Source organism: Mya arenaria, chromosome 7, assembly GCF_026914265.1.
Source record: "Mya arenaria isolate MELC-2E11 chromosome 7, ASM2691426v1".
Taxonomy (NCBI): domain Eukaryota; kingdom Metazoa; phylum Mollusca; class Bivalvia; order Myida; family Myidae; genus Mya; species Mya arenaria.
In genome coordinates this window covers 972,249-992,366 of record NC_069128.1, presented here as the reverse complement: position 1 = coordinate 992,366, position 20,118 = coordinate 972,249, and the positions used below count along the sequence as shown (strand labels likewise).

At 34.9% G+C, this 20,118-nt stretch overlaps 1 protein-coding gene and 2 non-coding genes across 8 annotated transcripts in view; all 3 read right to left on the bottom strand.

Annotated features, from left to right (window-relative positions):
• The window catches only part of LOC128241877 (frizzled-5-like), a 52,413-nt gene that overhangs the window by 6,398 nt on the left and 25,897 nt on the right, over positions 1-20,118 (bottom strand). For 2 of the 6 annotated variants that reach the window (XM_052958993.1, XM_052958995.1), the window contains 2 exons: positions 15,139-15,199; positions 877-1,803 (listed from right to left, as the gene is read on the bottom strand). The gene's annotated coding sequence lies outside the window, so the exon portion shown is untranslated. Of the gene's footprint in view, positions 1-876; positions 1,804-2,251; positions 2,449-15,138; positions 15,200-20,118 lie in introns of those variants that run through there. The other 4 variants (XM_052958996.1, XM_052958992.1, XM_052958994.1 and 1 more) reach the window with 4 other exon arrangements.
• Positions 5,109-5,181, bottom strand: Trnaa-agc (transfer RNA alanine (anticodon AGC)). The gene has a single exon. It is a non-coding gene; the product is annotated as a tRNA-Ala (tRNA).
• Positions 15,901-15,991, bottom strand: Trnam-cau (transfer RNA methionine (anticodon CAU)). Its single transcript is given in 2 exon segments — positions 15,901-15,936; positions 15,955-15,991. It is a non-coding gene; the product is annotated as a tRNA-Met (tRNA).

Here is a 20,118-nt window from a genome sequence, read left to right as displayed (position 1 = left end):
TTTATTTTTGAGAATATACTTGTGCCGGTTGTGAGCAATTTATGTCATATATACTTCCTTGCTATCATAGTCAAATCCTCAAAATTAGAGTTTTGAAAACCTTCCATATACCAATAAAATTCGTTCTGAAAGTATTATGAATACAAAAATTTAATAGCATAATGTTTGCCAAGCGTCATTAAAAAACTATAATATAATGACTTGATTTTGTACGTGAAATATTAATTATATTTATAACAATAATTATCCACATAAAACTAGGATTCACTAACCTACAGATTGCAGTTATTCCAAAACAAATTTAGATTTCCGTTCCTGACACTATCAGTATCTATACTGGGCAAGAGATAGTGGCAAATCTACTGGTCACTATCGGTCAGTTGTCCGTACAGACATTTTTATCTGCCCAATTCCTGGCCAAGTTTGATAAAGTGATCCAAATGTCGTAACATGATAGCCGTATTTAACATTGGTTGTGGATTGAATTTCATTTTGTTTATAAGTTAATATGTAAAATTGTAAACAAGGCCCTTCAATGTTTCAACACAGCTCAGACCTAAAGTCAGGCTTTCTTGGTAGCGAAACAATTTTAATGATGAGAAAATATAAACAAATTTGACCCATATAACAAATACAAATATCGTAATATTTAACGAATTTATAATGATAAATTGTGTGTCAAAAGAAAGTAATAAAGATAGAGAAGGATATTTATGGCTGAGAGTGGTTTATAGGCGAAATAAATCCGTATCTTAGCAGTATATACATAATTTATGACAATAGTATTCCAAACATTCAACAATATTACACAAATAGTGAAAAGAACATGCTGAATGAAAGTTAAACATGAAGTAAAAAATTAAGGAAAATGCTTACCGGTGAAGTTATCTTATCCGAGCAGCAGGTTGTAAAATTTACTTTCAGAATATTAAATTCCGAGCACTATTTGCGGATAAACCCACAGCAAACTTCGTGTCAATTTCTCCTTATGTCCGAGTAAACTTTCAAGCCCTGCTTCAGGCGTCACCCAACACTAAGTAAACTTTTTAAAGCTTAAAATATGTTTATTTTTCTTGTGCACTCCAAAATCCCAAAGATCCCTGGCTCTTTCCTTCGCCCGTTGCGTTAATCCGAAAAGCTAAGCTCGTATTAAATTTCATACACAATCTAAGCACTTCTTCTTGCTTAAACAAATTTGTTCTGATTCAAAATCGTTTGGTTACCTCGTCTTTATAGTTCGATCGTTTGGATGAGCACCTCGACAATGTCCTGTGACACTAGTGACACGCTAATTAAGAAATCTAATGAGATCACCAACTCAAACAATGCTCTAAAGGTGTGAAAAGTGTGAACAACTTCGATCAGTATCGTCCAAACTTTCCTTGTTGGCTAATACCTTAAGTCTCCGTTCGTCTGCCTGTTCGTATTAGTAGTTCACAGTTTGTAACGTTCAAACCACGGTTAATCTGAAATCGCCACAAGACACTGTCTAGTTCTTCGCTGAGTATGAAAAACTTTCTATCAATGTCACAACCGATCATTAATCCAACATTCGTTTCAAATACTTCTTGATTCAACCAATTTATATTTTGAAATTCACATAAGATATCGTCTGCATCTCCAGATGTATTCATAAGAACGAATCCCACAATGTGACGTCACGCAAGTATTTTCCCTCTCAGCGAATCGTATTTATCCACACAGTCACGTGCGATTGCAAGCTCCTCCCCGATCTGTTCATCTGAGTTATCTGGAAGATTGACAGGCGTTTTGATGTGGCTGATTAGAACTCTGCGAGATTTCCTGAAGAGATAAATATGACTAGTTTTGAAATATTGTAAAATGTCATTCTTCGACGGTAACATACTACTAATTACACCGATGAATGATAGCCGGGTTATTCTGCAATAGAAATACTCGACTGAAATGAGAATTTATGCCGATCTCAACTGTGTATTTTGATAAAAGAATGTATCAATAAGTCAACTGTTTGATTTATGAAGAATTCTTGTGCAGTTTTTATTCGCATTTATTTTTATTTGTGTCAAATCAACAATCTTTTTGTTGAGCAAAAACGAATCTTTCCTCTAAGATATGTTGTTATTCTTGTTTGATTAGGTATTTGATTGTTGTTTTTTATACAAATGCAAATTTCTAGAAAAGAGAAAGATTTTTGCCAAGGATTTAACACAAGAAAAACTTTTTGCACAAGTAAGCTGATACATAGAAAAACAATTTAGTCAAAACATACCGAAAAATACACTTTAAGCACCAAAACAATTACAGGAACTCACTTTTAATTCTCTATAAAATGTATTCCATCATTGTTTTAAAGACATAAACATTACCATAATAAATAAAATCATTCCGAAAGTTATCAGACTAGAAACACATACACACGCGGGTAGAATATAAACAGAGCGTAAATCTTTCATGCGCCGTGCAAACCAAATTGTCTAAACTACGGAGAAGAGCGGTACCAAGCAGGCATACCAAACACCGTTTATTTGTTCAAGTCAACCTCAATTAATTTTGGGTCCTCTATCTACATTTCCATCTTAAGGAACGCGGCTTGGACCAATTATGCAACAATTCCAAGAAAACGTTGAATTCCACATAGTCTACATAAAGCATGGCACCGCTGCAAGCATAGATGCATTTTTCACAGGTCTGCTAAGAGTTTGATAGAATTACGTAAATTTGAGTGGCGTAATTGACGTTTTGTACGTCAAGCTTAGTTAAATATGACGGTGCCAAAGTCAAACTGCATTCATTAGATGGGAAGTTAACTAGAATTTTGTCTTTTGATACTTTGTTTCGCTTGTTTTTCGGCAATAACAACATGTACATTGAAATATATATAGATTCAAGGACTTTCCTTGATGGGAACAATTTTATCACAGTATTTTAAAGATACACTCTTACTCTCAAATAAGATTTAGCACAATTAATACTGCTGCTTTAATATTCCAAAAAAGATGAATAAATGTCGAAAACAATGGTTCTTATGAAGGATACCGAGATTAATTTGAAAGAAATTAGCATAAAACACGGTATTTCTACCTTATGGGACTATAGTAGATCACAGTAAAACTTTTAGCATTCACCAATCATTTAATATTTTTATGTTTTCTGTTATAAAATAGAGGGCTACAAACTTGTTTTCTTTAAATATTTTCTATAAATGCATTATTTAGTAAGTAGTAAAAGGCTTATCAGTCAAAATTTATGTTTGTTATACATGTGTATGTATTGATTTTGAATAAGAGTGTCACTTTAAAGCACGTGTGAACAACCGCCTGATTAAGTTAGTTAAAAAAAGTGTTCATGAATGTAGATCACATTCATCGCCATTGATTTTGTGTTTTTGAATAAGGAAGTTGGATCTTCAAAAAAGATGTTTCAAAGGATAAAGATTAATTATTACATCTATGAGAAAGGGCCGAAAACTTGTCAAAAGACCTTATCTTCTAGGGACTAAATCGTTTGATCAGTGTAAAAATGACATCTTCCCTTGACATGAACCTGACAACTTGACATTTTCACACTTATTAAAATTTCATTTTGATTAAAATTTGATAAAATTTGGCGTCCATTCGGTAAATTCCGTACAATTCCGAGTGACCTTACGGAGGTCGCCGATGCAGCCTGAGTTCACATTATTTTTACCCTCGGAGAGTCTCGGTATCCCCCGTCATTAAGAAATTATTAGATAAACATCTGACTAATGAATAAACAAAAGTTGAAATAGATGAAGCATGAAGATTTACCGAATTGACACGTGAATTATTTTCTATGTAAACTTGTCAAAATATTCCATACTATCTGATCGCAACGGTCTTTTATCTCTGCCCCGAAATTGTCGGAACGTTTATCTGTGTGTACTTTTCAAAACAGACTATATCACTCACTCAGATCTTACGAAAGGTTATTTGTTTTCTTTATGATTAATGTGTGATAAGTATAAACACCATTATCACCCCAAATATTATTTTATCGGTCATTATAGATGCTAAATACCGGGGATATTTTTGTTCAACATGAGAATACTTTTTCATTGTTTATTTTATGCCATCAGAGCCCTTTTCCTCAAAGGAATTCTTAATTTATTCAAACAGTTTTCATACATGAAAACAAGATAAACCAAAATGATGACATTTGGAACAACTAGATTTTCCATTCTTTGTTATACCTTTCTTAAAAAGATATTTTATAGCCATTCAAAAAGACCGAACTGACACTTTCATTACGACGCAATATTGCGCTAATTCATAAGTTAAACTGCTAATATACGATATTTTACCAATTAACTATTTTTCCAATTTGTAAACTGAGGATTATAGACGCAAAGTATAGCATGACAATATACACAGCGCATATTTTCAGCATTTGTTTGGTACGTTTCGAGGGGTGAACACGAAAAGGGCTTAAAGTTGTCGTATATAAGCTAGCAGATGGAACATTTTCATATTCACCATTCGATTTAGTGAAATAAAAAACCGAGTTTTACAATCCCTCGGTCGATATACGATACAGGAGTTCTGTAGTGCCCCCCTCCCGCTGTGAGCCCATTATTCCTCGTGAACCCAACGATCAATTAAGAGCCAAGTATCAACTGTGGGCTCACAATGAGCGACAAATTGCCGCATCATACTCTTATAACTGCCAGGGGCTCCCCAAGGGCTCCGGGTGGCTGATAGTTGTGGGTATGTTAAGGACTATTCAGTGGCTCTTGATAATCCTACATTTCGCTATGGACACGGAATGTCAGGCACGTGTTTACCGGACCTGTTTCATTACGTCATGAATGTACTCTGGACGTCAAATATAAGCGGTGCTATAAGTAAATGGCTCTTATAATCATACATAATTATAATTTCCAGAGTTATCCGATGGGCTCTGGGTGACATTCATTTTTGTGAGTAGTAAGAAGATAGTACCATTCCAAGGCACTTATACCTCCGGGGCTTCGAACCGTGTATGTTCGGTATGAGGCTATGTATACTTGGCAATGGACACAAATTTCATTTAATGCGTATTTCATCCACAACGGCATCAGATGTTTGTTATTATAGTGAAGCGACCACTAAAAGGTAGAATTAAAAATATGGAGAATCCGGGTATCGATCCCGGTACCTCTCACATGCTAAGCGAGCGCTCTACCACTTGAGCTAATTCCCCAGTTGTCACATCGTGGTATACAATTTAAACTTAAACAGAACAGAACTTAACAATTAAGTGACAAATCACCGAATCATGCAACTGTGAGTGCTTGAAGCGCAATACATGATATGGACTAGAAGTTAGGCAAGGGGTTTCGCGGGATTACGTCTATTTTACCGTGAATATCACCGGCGTTTGCTCCAGTGAGAATAACAGTTTTTTACGAACAGACAAGATATCCCACTGGTTAAAGTTACTACCCCTGGTAAGAACTACCCCTTGTAAGGGTTTCACCGGGTTAAAACTATTCCTGGTTAGAAATATCCCTTTTTCGAGCGAAACCTGATTTAAGCAACCAAGAGTTCTATCTGGTAGGGGAGGGGGACGGGCGTTGAAAACTTTCAAATTATGCATCGACATTAAGGTGCTTGGTTCGCATAAAAACCAATACCCTTGTTAAGACATTTTCAATAGTGCACAAATACTTAAAAACTTGCCAAAAAATCTTCAATTTCGACTATGCAAGAAAAATGTTTCATACCAAAGCAAAACACATCTCTTTTCTTCACTGCGCGAATCCAATGTCTTTATGAATACTTGGGTTCAATATCTGCTTTCAATGCTCAACGAACTTGGTAAAAAAATACCCCGAGAGAAACCCCACCTTTTCAAAATGTCAAAACGACTAAGTCCATAAAAATGTTGTTCAATACAAACAGATCATAATGCTAAAATTTGTATTTTATTCCCGTCTGTTTACACAGTATTCTGACAAACAAGGGATATACGGAGTACGATTCGTGAATGAGTTCGATTTTCCTACCATTATATAACCCCCCACCCTGCCCGCCCCTAGACCTTAGCGTAGACCCGTGTATTTGCTCACGAACAATACCTATAGAAATTGGTGCATCAGGCTATTAAATATTTGAAAGCATAATCTTTTAAATTGCTTTAGGCGGATTCGAGTGCATCCGACTGACGTTTTTTCGTTTTATTATTTTATTGCAAACATTATTTTTACATCAATTTTAGAATTGGAATGGAATCTTGTGACAGTTCACAAATGTTTTAATACTTTCTCATATGTCAATACGAGTACTCAGGCATATTTGCCACCTACGGGTCATTTCAGTAAATCGTTGATTCTTTATGATCATTTCTGTATCATTTTGATTTTGCATGATTATTTCAGCAAAACGATATTTCGATAGAAAGTTGAAAAAGTAGTGTTATTTCGCTATTGCTATGATTCTGTATTTGTATACGTTACCTATTTTGTACTATGAATTTGATCACTCGACAGTTGGCATATTTCAAACATAATTATATTGTGTGTTATATTTCCTTAAATGAACTCTCTTTATATTATTTTGGTAAGCTGTTGTTCTCTTTATGATTATTTCGGTAAAACGTTGTTTTCCTTGATTATTTCGTTGAAGCGTTGATTCTATATACCGATTTCTGTACATCTATGAGTTTTTATAATGATTTCGATAGGATGCTGATTCTCAAACAATGACTATGGAATAAATCAAAACAAGAACAATGGAAAATCTAAACACAAGAAATATAGAACAAAAAATCAACAAGAAATATGGAACAAATAATAGATGGAAAAATGAAGTAAATAAAGAACTATGGAACGAATCAAAGCAAGGAGACGATTGTACATGTCTACCACTTGGTGCTTGTTATTTGTGACTAATCCATCACGTCCAGCGATACACTGTTTTCAGCACCAATCACCAATCCGTATCTGACGCATTGCAAAATCTGACTAATCCATTAATGTTGTAAATGTTGCTAACACATTTTCCAAGTGGGTGCGATGTCCGTCCCCACATGTTGACAAAAACTGCTAGCGAAGTGTTGTTTCTGGACAAAAGAGAATTCACGACGAATCATTGGTAAATAAAGCACGGATCGTAAGTCGATCACAGAATGATTGGTCATCTAAGGAATTCGCCATCAACAGTAACTGGGCCGACAGAAAACTGTTCCAAAACTTGTCATTACGATGAATAAAGTTGTTAAATTTTATTTTCATATGAAACGTTCCGTTTTTGTTGTCCAATTAAGCAAATTCGATGCAAGTCCGAGCAGATTCCTTACAACTTATAGAGGGTACTATTTTTGGTTGATGATTTAACTTACATTCGACATACCATTAAGAAAGAAATCGGGCCAGTCAATATGATAATAGTCCTTAAAAATGTTTAATCAAATTTTACAATTATAATTTAGAAGTATGGTTCTTACGGTTAAATAAACAACGTTATATATGTGTACTTTTGTTTCGGCTGAATATTTTTAAGTCAATGAGACTTATTTCATAAACGTATTTATAAGTTATTGCCTGATTGGGTATTTATCTAAAAAGCTATACAAGGGTGCTGTATTTTTTGGTAGCACCCATCTGCCCTCATGAAGACCAGCATGGGCACCGTTTTGCCTTTATAGAATTAAATGCTTAAGCTAATCAAATACTTCTCATGTTTTGGTTAAAAACTCAAAATGTAATTATAAATTCATACAAACTTGACATATCTGGCACTTGAAACCAGATATTACCTCAGTTAATTACTATTCCTAACATTTTCTGTGAAATTCATAATGTTCATATTCTTATCAGTGCCCTTTTCTCCCATAGCACATTGTCCCTTTTCTGCAGCCCCTTTTAAAACCCATTCTCATTCATCAGAGGTTCGAACATGATAAATATATTATGGAACGCATAGCATCATCACTCTGGTGAACGAGAATGTTGAAAACTGGCTAAAACCCTACTAACAGAATAAATGTTCTGTTCTATTTGGCTCTGTTCTGTTCCATTCCATTCTGTTCTGTTCTGTTGAACCCATCATCTGACTCTGAGGCATACACTGAGCCCCCCCCCCCCCCTGGCTGACCATTTTGATAGATTGTCTATTAAGATTGTAACTGAAACTTACTATTGCAGATACTAGTATCTATCAGTCATTATCTGAATTTAGTACAATTTCGTTCCAAGACACAAACTCCACTTAGTGAACTTTGCGAACCTGTTTCGTAATAATTATACAAATGAATATATATTAAAGTATGACACTGCCTTGTTAGTTAGACATGGGATTTAAAAAAGACACGGTGTTTATTTATGCAACTGCTAACATGCAGCGTTCTAGGGAAAACCTTCACAAAAACTGGCTGGAAACATTTGACAAGGAATCTGGCTCGACCTGCCATAATATACCACGAGATAGATATCGGAGTTTAGCCAAAGAATCTAAACAAAACTTCGGAAACATGTTTTGACAACTTAAGCCGTTCCGCAAAAATTAACAGATTTCTGCACTCCAATGAATGAAATTACCAACTAATCGGTCCTAATTTTCGCGGCAGGAATCTACAAATTTGCTAAGGCTGCTTGTAATGAGGTTAGGAATTTGGCACCAACGACGAGCTTGTATTCAATATGTACCCGCACCCTGAAGGCAGAGCAAGCAATCGCAAGACGCTTGACTACTGCGTTAAATGTTCTTGCGGTGACGTCCTCATAGCGCCTGTGTGACACAGACTGACACAGAACGCCGGGAAGCGATAAGCCCGGATGTGCTCAGCGGGATGCGCAGTGGGCATTTAATTGCGTGAAAAAACAATATACCAACGAATCAAAACCGAAATTCTAGCTTCCGAAATCATGAAATGTCAAATTAATCCAAAGCGAGAGAAAAGCAGATAATTATTCAGATTTGATTAAGAAACAGGAGAAAAACCCTTGGAAACAACTGTCTCGCCCAAGGGTACAGCGGGGGAAAGCAGAAGATAACGTGATTACAGTGTTTGGATTGTGAAATCTGCCACCGGGTGGAGCAGGAACAGTCTTAGACATTAACTTCTCAAACACTTCCCGGCCTGCCTAAGTGTCAGAATATTTGCATTTCAGCTTCATAATAACATTTTGCAATGTGAACATTGTAATACACATAGACAACGCTGCAATGATGTTTGTGACGCGTGAGGGTAATTGTTAGTCTTAGTCTAAATTTCTGCACTGCTCTGCAGAAAATCAAATGAAGAAATTCTTAAATGCAACCCACAAAGTCTGACTACTGTAATGTTGATTGTGAGGACTGAGGGTAATTGTTACTCTCTAAATAGTATGTGCGCTGCTCTGCAGAAATGAAGAAATTCGGAAATGCAATCTCCGTTTACTATTCCACAAGCTCTGAGTTTTGATATTTTTACAGAATTAATTACGATTTGAACCCTAATGGTTATTGTTAGTGTTCTTCAGAATGAAGAAGTTCTGTTATGGAAGACTTAAAATGCAATCTCTATTTACTAATCCACAGTGTTCAATATTAAAGCTCTGAGTTTAGATATTACCACAGAAATATGCACAAGTTTTACTTTTATGTGACCTATTTAATCAATCAGAAGTCCCCTTAATCCCCGTATCAGCCCTTGGTCAGTGGTCCACTCAAAAATCTGATCCTAAATAGCTTCAAATGACAGAAAGCCATGATAAGCCTTAATTCAAGATTAACTTATCTTAACTTATCTTGAGCATGGGATATCATTGCGCATTATTTTCTCATTATCTCACATTTATCTCGAATGTATCAAGAGATGGTCAACTAGAGGATTGGGGTGATTTTTGCACGTTGGAACAAGACCCTGTCAAAGATAGTGGTCTGGGTGGTCGAACCATTGCCACACATGTAACAGTTTGAAATACGGACGCTTTAAATATGTTTGAATCTGAAATCTTAAACTTAGTTTAAGTATTGGTGTAATCTTGGCCTGTCCAGTATTGGTATAATATATTATTTCACATTTCCCAACTTAAGTCCATTTTTATATCCATATTGTCAAATTCAAAGATGTGTATGAAAGATGAATACAGGGGACACAAGATCAAAAATGTACTTTGAAAAAAAGTTGGACAACTTTTTGCAAAATAGCGTCGCAAGCATTAACCATGTATCAGACAGTGTCATTGACGAAATTATACTTAAGAACAAAGCCGGGACCGCAACTCTTTAAATACTCATTTGAGCATGCCCGACCCCCTTTCATATGAGCAAATAAATATGATGTATCCAATTTCAGACCTATTGCACAATTTCTTCAAGATGTTTGCTTTGAAAGGGCCGTGTACGATTTCGAGCACGTGGTTACAATGGGAACAGCAATACAGCGATGAAGCCTCAGCCACACATGTTTGGCATAAACAAAAGTGCATTTATATTGTTAAGTCAAATTAACACGAGACTAACGCAATAAGTTAAAACCAAGACTTATTTAAACATTGATGATACATTCGGATGCTCATTGGATATCATACACATTTTTACAAAAAAAAATGAGCATGTGCTTGGAATTTGTTATGTTTCCGTCCTTGACCTAATGTTTCAGCTCTTTTGGCTGTTAATTTCGTAATGCCAGTTCAACACATGACGCCATGTGCTGATTATGAAAGCTGAATGTTTCCAAATTCCTAACGGTCCACATAAACATAAACCTTGGCCAATGGACTGTTTACACAATATGTACAAACAAACTGGACAGCATTCTTTGCCCAGGGAGAGGATGTGTCTACTTGTTTACAATATAAGACGCGTTCAGGTCCTTCATTGCCGAACATTGCGTCACAGCGGGCATCTTATAGTGTCCCTCAGGGAACGTCATATTTAATCGATCGATTAGCCGCTTATGTCAAATATTGTCTTTATCAAGGGTATTAGACTATCGCCAGCACAAATGTTGACAATATTTGTGTTCTTTATGAAAACAGCCTGGTAATGGAGCCCTGTGTCTGGACAAAGACTACAATTAGGATCGGACATAGGGTATTTAAGATTTATCCCGGACACAAGCGACTTAATGATGTAATTTTTAGGTTCCGCGCCTTTATGCTATAAGCGGCTTAAATCTTGATAATCGGATATGGCGCAGATTTGTTGCGGTTTATTTTTCGAAGTGTGCTACTTAAAAATAAATAACATGAACATTATGAACATGGTCATTCACATTCCCCTTGTAATATCAAAATAACTTAAGGCTATTTGATAATTTTATAAATATGTAACTACTCCGACGATGATGTTGCTGTTATTATTGTTGTTGATGATGATGATGATGATGATAGTGGTGGTGGTGGTGGTGGTGGTGATGATTATGATGATGATGATGATGATGATGTGGTGATGATGATGATGATGATGATGATGATGATGATGATGATGATGGTGGTGGTGGTGATGATGATGATGATGATGATGATGATGATGATGATGATGATGATGATGATGGTGGTGGTGGTGGTGGTGGTGGTGGTGGTGGTGATGATTATGATGATGATGATGATGATGATGATGATGATGATGATTATGATGATGGTGGTGGTGGTGGTGGTGGTGGTGATGATTATGATGATGATGATGATGTGGTGATGAGGATGATGATGATGATGATGATGGCTGTGGTGGTGGTGGTGGTGGTGGTGGTGGTGATGATTATGATGATGATGATGATGTGGTGATGATGATGATGATGATGGCTGTGGTGGTGGTGGTGGTGGTGGTGGTGGTGATGATTAGGATGATGATGATGATGTGGTGATGAGGATGATGATGATGGCTGTGGTGGTGAATACGACTAGTGTGAACGTTCCATAGACATTTCAAAAGCATTTGGTATGTTCAAGTACAAACTTCAAAAAAAAAAAAAAATGACCAAAAACTTTACTAAATAACTATGTAATCATCAAGATATGTTTTCCTTGGTAGTATAAAACTTGCTATCCATGTATCAGCCTTTTCGAGAATTGTTCACATAACTTTCCGGTCGGGGCAAGGCACCGTATCGACCCTAGGCATGTTAAAAACAACAACATAAATATGTATATAAAATGCTGATATAAAAGAAAGATACACTATTTATCTAATTCTATCTTTATGTGGCACGTGTTTCCCATTGTTAAGAATTTAGACACATCATTACTAATTCTGCCATCGGTATTATGAATGGACGACACACGAAAATAATGACTACTATTACATTTCATGATTACCTATTGTCTATTTACAAACAGAATTTGACTCCTTGCTCCCCAAAACCTGGTAGAAATTGCTCCAATGATAAACATCTCAGTTTTTTCAGTTTTTTAAATGTCATTAGTTTTGACACTGTTTTACCCTTTATTCTAAGGTGTAAAGAAATTAGAGATAAGAATAAAGAGACTATTATGTTTTTTGCGTAAATCGCATGTCATTCGCACTGCCATTGAAAGTTGGCATTTATAATTACTGACAATTTTCGTCAAAATGGCACCCTAATATTAATTAAGAACAAAAAAACTTTTGAAGCGGAAAATTAATATTTATACTTAAGGAAATGATTAGATTGTCCTAAAATAGTTGCGAAATAAGGACATTTCTCGTTAGAGTGAGTTTGAAAGCTATGCATCTCTTTTTTGTCTGCGTTAATATCATTTGTGCGTGGTGTGGAAAAGTAAACATTTTAACCCATACCCATACACAGTTACTGATTTTTAAAATAATCAGGTATGGTCAAGGTAAATGGCCATCTGCAGAGAGGAATTAACTTCGTTGAAAAATAACGGATTATAAAAGTTTAGATGAGTTTAATAACTACTTGAAATGTCAAAAACCTTGTTGTCTTAGCCTTATAATGGCCAAAAAATTAAGGTAACCGACCCACATAGGTAAACATATGTGAAATTTAGAATTAATTGAAAGGATTTTAGGTCCAAAAAAGGAAAATAGGACAGAAAATAAAATAACAAATAAGCTTTTGAGGTCTTGATAAATTACAAAATATGACATTTCACGTCTGAACTCCATTGAAATAAAGACCAAATACATGGCATACAAACCGCGATTACATTATGTATAATGTAAATACAATAATTTAGTTCACATAATAGTACTGAGCAAGCAACACTCTTTAAAATGATTCAAAAATTACAACCGGGAATTATTAGAGAACTAGTTAATATGTGGGGACGAATACCTTAAAATGAAGTGGCATATAATGGACCAAAGTTATATAGATACTAATTCTCGACGACTTTTCAAACTGCATAGTCATGTTGTATGACCAACAGTACTTTTAAGTGTTGAAATTATGAACAGGAATTATGTATGTACATGATAAACCTATTGAGGAACGTACTTTAAATTATAAACCGCTCGTCTAGACATTTATGATAAAATGGCTTTGCTACTATTTTTTGGCTTCATAATACAAATGCTTATCGTCAAATAACTAGGGATGTGCGACATTATCGAAACGTCGATACATTGCGGCACGGTAAAGAAGCGTTAACGTATGAAATACGCACCAGCGGTATATCGATATTTTTCTATTTTCATTTCACCATACCATGACTCTGGATATCGATAGTTATTAAAATTATCGATACACAGAGTCAGCGATTTGTTATTTGTTTCGATGGGGATCAAATAATCAATCATTAATTTATGTAGTTATTTTTGTTTAAAATGAATATCAAATTATCAATCATTAACTTATGTAGTTATTTTTGTATAAATGTTCTGGATGACAAAACTATAAATATATATAAATGCCAAACACGTCAAAGACAAATACTTATCATTATTATCCATTATGAGAATTAACGATAAATAACTATGAAAAAAGCATACATCTGATGAATTTAACAAATTTAACAAATTTAACAAATTTCTATTATAAAAAGATGTATCAAAATTCGCGGTGGAAATATCGCGAGACGTTTTTATAACATTACCCATCCCTATAAATTACCAAAGCATAATCATGAAATTACACGTATACCTTAGTATACAACTTTTGAAGGGGTCGGAAACTAAACGCAGTCAAATAAATAATTACAAAATATATGATAATGAAAATAAACACTCCAATAATATAAAGACATCATAATAGCCTATCTCATATTCTTTATATATTCTATTTCCTGTAATTTCCTGTAAACTCCTAATACCTGAGTTATTATATCCTTATTATTAATAATAAGGTAATTACAATACCAAATAGAAATTTCTGTTTCCGTAGAAAAGTAGTGTGGTCATTTCAAAAAGCTAATTGTCCATCTCGAAAAACAAATGACCATCCGCAGTAAGCTATTAGCAGCTAAGAATGGTCTATTACTATCAGGTGCGGCCAATTAACGTTAAGAAATGACCAGGTACAGTTCTTGAAGACAGAAAGATGGAACTACTTTGTGTTTCATTAAGACACATCCCCGAGGGAGTGGTGTGCATTATGGCTTTTACGTCTGATATTTGCCAGGTATAATTATGATGATAATGAATAAACAGCCCAATATTAATGAAACATTAGTAAGCTGTATTGGTATTACTCCCTTCCTTTTGAAACGGAAGTTTTTGTCTTTCTTTTTTCTCTAAGTCTGAAACTTGATAGAAAATGAAGCTTGGTATGTTTCGCATATTTTAATAAAAGAGTAAATGTTGTTGTAGTTGTTGCTGTTGTTGTTATTGTTAATGATGATGATCACGGTGATAATGATACTGATGATAACGATAATGATAGTAATGTTCAACATGATACATGTACAAATGACCGTAGTGATAATGACGACAAAGACAACGATGGTGATGATCAAAATGATGATGCTGCTACTGCTATTTACGCTGATGATGCTGCTGTTGCTATTTATTCTGATACTTCTGTTGCTATTTATGCTGCTGCTGTTGCCACTGCTGATGATGATGATGATGGTAATGGCTTTGCTGATGAGTATTATGCAGGTGGCTGCTGCAGATTATGCTGCTGCTGATGATGATAATGCTGCTACAGATGAGGTTGTTAATGATGCTGTTGCTTGTAATGTTGCTGTCGCTGATGAGTATGATGATGGTAATGATGATGACCCTGTACATGGTATTAGTATCAGCGATTTCACTTGTTTTAATCTAACTTAAATAAAGGCTCACTTACAGATCTCACATCTTCAGATCCCTGCGCCAAGCTTGAGGCATACCGGACCTTTGTGGCACTTCTGAAAGAACGAACAAAGACACGTGCTTAACGAATGTTGCTTACAGAACTTCTTCATCGAACATTTTACTGTTGGCAGTGTGAGATATTAAAACCATGTTACAGTTAATTATGAATTTTAATAACATGCCAAGTGCATCAATGGCCAAAGAAAATAGTTTCAAAATCTGCAGTTTTCTTCTGATAACTGTTTGTTTGATGTATTTGTTTGAAAAAGGATCATGGAAAGGGCAACTTTATGTTGTCTTTTGTTATATTTTGCTGTTTTGTATTGTTTTGGCAAAGGCAATTTTCTGCATTTCCCCTCCGGTGTGTATTTTATGCATTTTAGTAAGAAGCTGGCTTCTGTTTTGGTTTAGTTTTTAATCGAGTTTGATTTGCCTTTTATTTCAAATAAAAACATTTATGTTATTTTAGTGTATTTTGGCATAAACATGGTTCTGATGAATAATACATATTTCCAAACTGAAAAGAGAAACTCACAATGACACGACTTGTCTTTATGTTAGTGTTTATATTTCAATTGATTTAAGTTAACAATACTAAACCCTAAAAATAACAATAATGCATTATAGCGAACAAATAATAACATAGTGACATGAATAATCATTTAAACTTTATACATTGCCGTTCTTTTTTAAGAAATAATGTCATAATGGATTTAAAATGTAAAAAAGTAATTTAAAAAAAAGAAAAAGTAAGTGCCCCGGGTGAGGATCGAACTCACGACCTTCAGATCGCTCTGCGAACATTGATTATGAGACTGACGCGCTACCTACTGCGCTACCGAGGCATCTGATCCAAGTGAAGTTTATAAATATTATATACCCAGTGCAGTATTTGTAGCTATTTTTAGTAACATGACGTAAACTTGGGAGAGTGTACTAAATATACGGGGATGTATGGTTCATTTTTTCCTGATATTATGTTACGGTTTGAGTAGCATATCACCTGCCGAAATATAGTCGATTTTCCTAAATAGCACTTTAAGTTTCGCGCCCTAACACAAAAATAAAATTTTCATTGAAGTGAAATGGCCGATGAAATACAAACTAATTAAAATAAAGTTAGCATGATGTTATTATGACATTTCAATTTCTAAAATTCGGTATAATTCAATAAAAGTAGAATATTTATACTCTAGTTTTTCCTGCTAGAAACTGTGGAGTTTTGATCTATTCTTTTATAAACATGTACATATATTTACCTAATATGATTGTGTTTATTAAGTAAAGGTTTTAAAACAAACAAATTAGATTTTGACATATTCCTTGTTAATAATTCAAAGCATACAGTATGGTACTCCATGATCAATATTGTTTTGTCTAAAACTAAACGTCTGCACAAAATGTCAAAACCAAGTATTTTCTGTCAGAATCCAAATGACCATTGTGAATCAGGGATAATTGTATTTGAAGTGACCATTATTTGAACTTGGCGTCATGTCGCGACGTCTGTGTCATAGCTAGCCAGTAATGCTGATTATAAGAGCGGATTTTGATTTAAGGCCGTGCAAACTTTAATCGTCAATTTCTTTGGAAAGAGTGTATACATACACATTTTCTTCATGAACCAAAACATTTAAAGGAATGAGTCTGTGATTTAACATTGAGGGTTAGTAGCTAATTGTTTCATATATAGTTAGCAGAGAAACATACTTTCAATGGTTTCAATAAAAGTAAACTCAACCGAATTGCAAAATAAGTGAATCAGTAAACAAATGCAATACATGCGCCTGTATATAAATTGTATATAAAAAAACACTTATTCAGCACACACCAGCGCAAAAAAACGTAGGGTAACATTCGCACGTTAACTTCAATAGAACGAGAAAATGCCACAACTTCAAAAAAAGACGTGAATTATATTTAAAGTTATTTCAAGTGCTCTTTGCAGTATGTTTAAAGTTTAACTGTCTCAAACAGCAGACTATTTTCTAAACAAAATGAAATATGTTTAATATCACTGTTCAATTGTTTATATGCTTAGGGCGCCAATGCGAAAAACCTTATATTAGTATCCCGTAGCCTGTTCTGTCTAAAATGTCATTTTTGATAACTTCCACAGAAAATCGTTCCGACTCAAGCAGTGTCCATGAATATCAAAGCTTATTTGATCATTATTAAACTGACGGGTTTTCATCTAATTCCGCTCGCAGACAGAAAACTTCATTAAACCAATTTTCCTCAAATGCTTCAGTCAGTGAGTCACATGACATTCGTGCACATGCGCACTAATGACATCCACTTGACGGCTTCTATTAGCGTCTATTTTGATCCACTAAGTGCATGAAATTGTCAAAGACTGACCACTCGCTATGTTTATTAAACTGACATCCAATTTTGCATTCTTTCTTCGCTGATCATTTTAACGGGTTTAATGCATTCTAATTCAAGTCCAACTCACACGCATATTTATAAAGCATGTTTCCAATTTGATAAAATAATATAATGTAGAAGCACGGCATTTATGAATACCAAATTCCTGATTCAAAGGTTTTGTGGTATTAACGTGATAGAATTGTTACAGAAATATTAATTTATTACAACGAGTTAAAATCGGGGGTTTGACGTTAAAGGGGACGCGTTTTCGGGGTAAACATTGGGACGCTACTATTTTCCACGCTAAACGAGCATATGCTTTAAAGATGACAATGGAGCTATGGAGGACCTACCCATGATTTGAAATTATAATTCAAATCTAAACTGGTATATTTTGGGGTGCAAAGATCTTCACTGTTGAACAAACAGCTATTGTTTTCAAGTTATACGCGACACAGTTTAAAAAAAAACACACACACACACACAAAAATTACAATTCTGAAGTTGGGCCACAAATGTAACAAGACTTAAAAGACCATCCTGAGTGTACTTGACCGAAAAGTGCGCATCTTTACAACTAAATACAGACGAATGTGATAGGATTGGTTCGTAGGGAACGGTACACAAGAGAACATGTTTCATTTCCTTCAAAGGCATGAAACATGTGAGTAAATACATTGTTTGACTCGATATATCAAAATTGTAAACTAATTATCTCCAATGTATACGTCTCTTATCTCAATATTTACATAGACGCACGGCGTGTGGCAGCAAGGGAAAGAGTGAACGCACAAACATAGAAGACAGAAAACATCAACTTGAAGACATCATTTCCTCGAATTGGACGTCATCTTTCTTCATTCGGTGATAAATTTACCCAATTAGTCGCTCGTCGGCTCCTGTGGATACTTAAACCCAGTTTTTGTAATGCAGATTTCATGTTACCCCACCCGCAGTTGATAAACATGGCGGAAGAAAAATCTGCGCAAGTCTGAGAAAGCTTTTAGTTATCTGCTTTCCTATCTGTTTACACAGTGTCTTGTTTTGCTATTATCTAGTCTTCCAACAGGTTCATTTACCAAAACCACACGATCAGCAGCGAAACATCTGAGCAATTTCTTTAATATCTGGGAACTATATTTCTGGTGTAGGATTACAGGTAGCACTTAAAATGCCATAAGGTGTATTAATGCGTGTAAGTAGATCCACACTTAACGCTGCGCGTATGATGAAGATATAAACTTTCACGTCAATCAAATGCTTGTTAAATTCTCACTAAAACGTCATATTTAACAATCATGCTTCATAAACCTAACAAGGCTCAGACCTATTAAATCATATAAATGAACATAGCGGTAGTAAGATAATTTATGGAAACATTTACGCAGTTTGTATTACTGTTGTGAGCGCGTAATTGTATACTATCAACACAAAACTGAGCGGGAAAATGGGTACTAGTAGTAATACGGCATGTGTATGTTGCTGTTGTTATTGTTGTTGTTGTTGTTGTTGTTGTTGTTGTTGTTGTTGTTGTAGTAGTAGTAGTAGTAGTAGTAGTAGTAGTAGTAGTAGTAGTAGTAGTAGTAGTAGTAGTAGTAGTTGTTGTTGTTGTAGTAGTAGTTGTAGTAGTAGTAGTAGTAGTAGTAGTAGTAGTAGTAGTAGTAGTAGTAGTAGTAGTAGTAGTAGTAGTAGTAGTTGTTGTTGTAGTAGTAGTTGTAGTAGAAGTAGTAGTAGTAGTAGTAGTAGTAGTAGTAGTAGTTGTTGTTGTTGTTGTTGTTGTTGTTGTTGTTGTTCTTGTTGTTGTTGTTCTTGTTAATGTTGTTTGAGGTGGTGGTTTTGGTGGTGGTTGTGTTGGTGGTTGTTGTGGTGGTGTTGTTGTTGTTTCCAACTGTTTGTGTACATTTGTTTGTATTAAGGAATCTTCTGTATATTACAAAAATCTAGACTTAAATGTATTCTAAACCATGGCTGTTTTGTTTTTGCTTTGGCAAAATGGCAAGCAGTATTCGTTACATACAAGCAGTATTCGTTACATTGTATTAATACTTGGGGCAACTTAAAACCCTCCTCAGAGTATATTCTTGATTCAGAAGAAATACGAATCGAAATCCAAGTAATCCATTCCACTCGAGTTATCAAAGCCCTAGATTTGCACACCTTTTCTGAGTTGGTTATCTACGATTTCACAAGTTTTTTGTTGTTGAAAAAAGAAGCAAAAAAAGAAATAAGACCCCCGACATGGCTGGTTGAAATTAATGGATGCATTTTATTATTCGACCGACGCGAACATCCCAATTACTGTCAGCATGAGAAACTCAAATCCCCGACTGGATTTATGTCCAATTAGTTGTCATTCGGCATTTTCCGTCACTGTTCGGTAGTTTTCGTTCTGTAATTTCTGTTAACATTCGGAAATATTCGTATGAAAAAGGACGTCAATTAAACTATTTAAGAGTTTTAGGACTCTACTTATTCTTTCATACTCCTAATTGTATCCGACACCAAAGAAACATTATAATTTTCATCAAATTAAAAAGTAATTTGTTTCACGGATATATGTCCGCGGCTGTTTTGAATAAAACTTATTAATCATTCATTT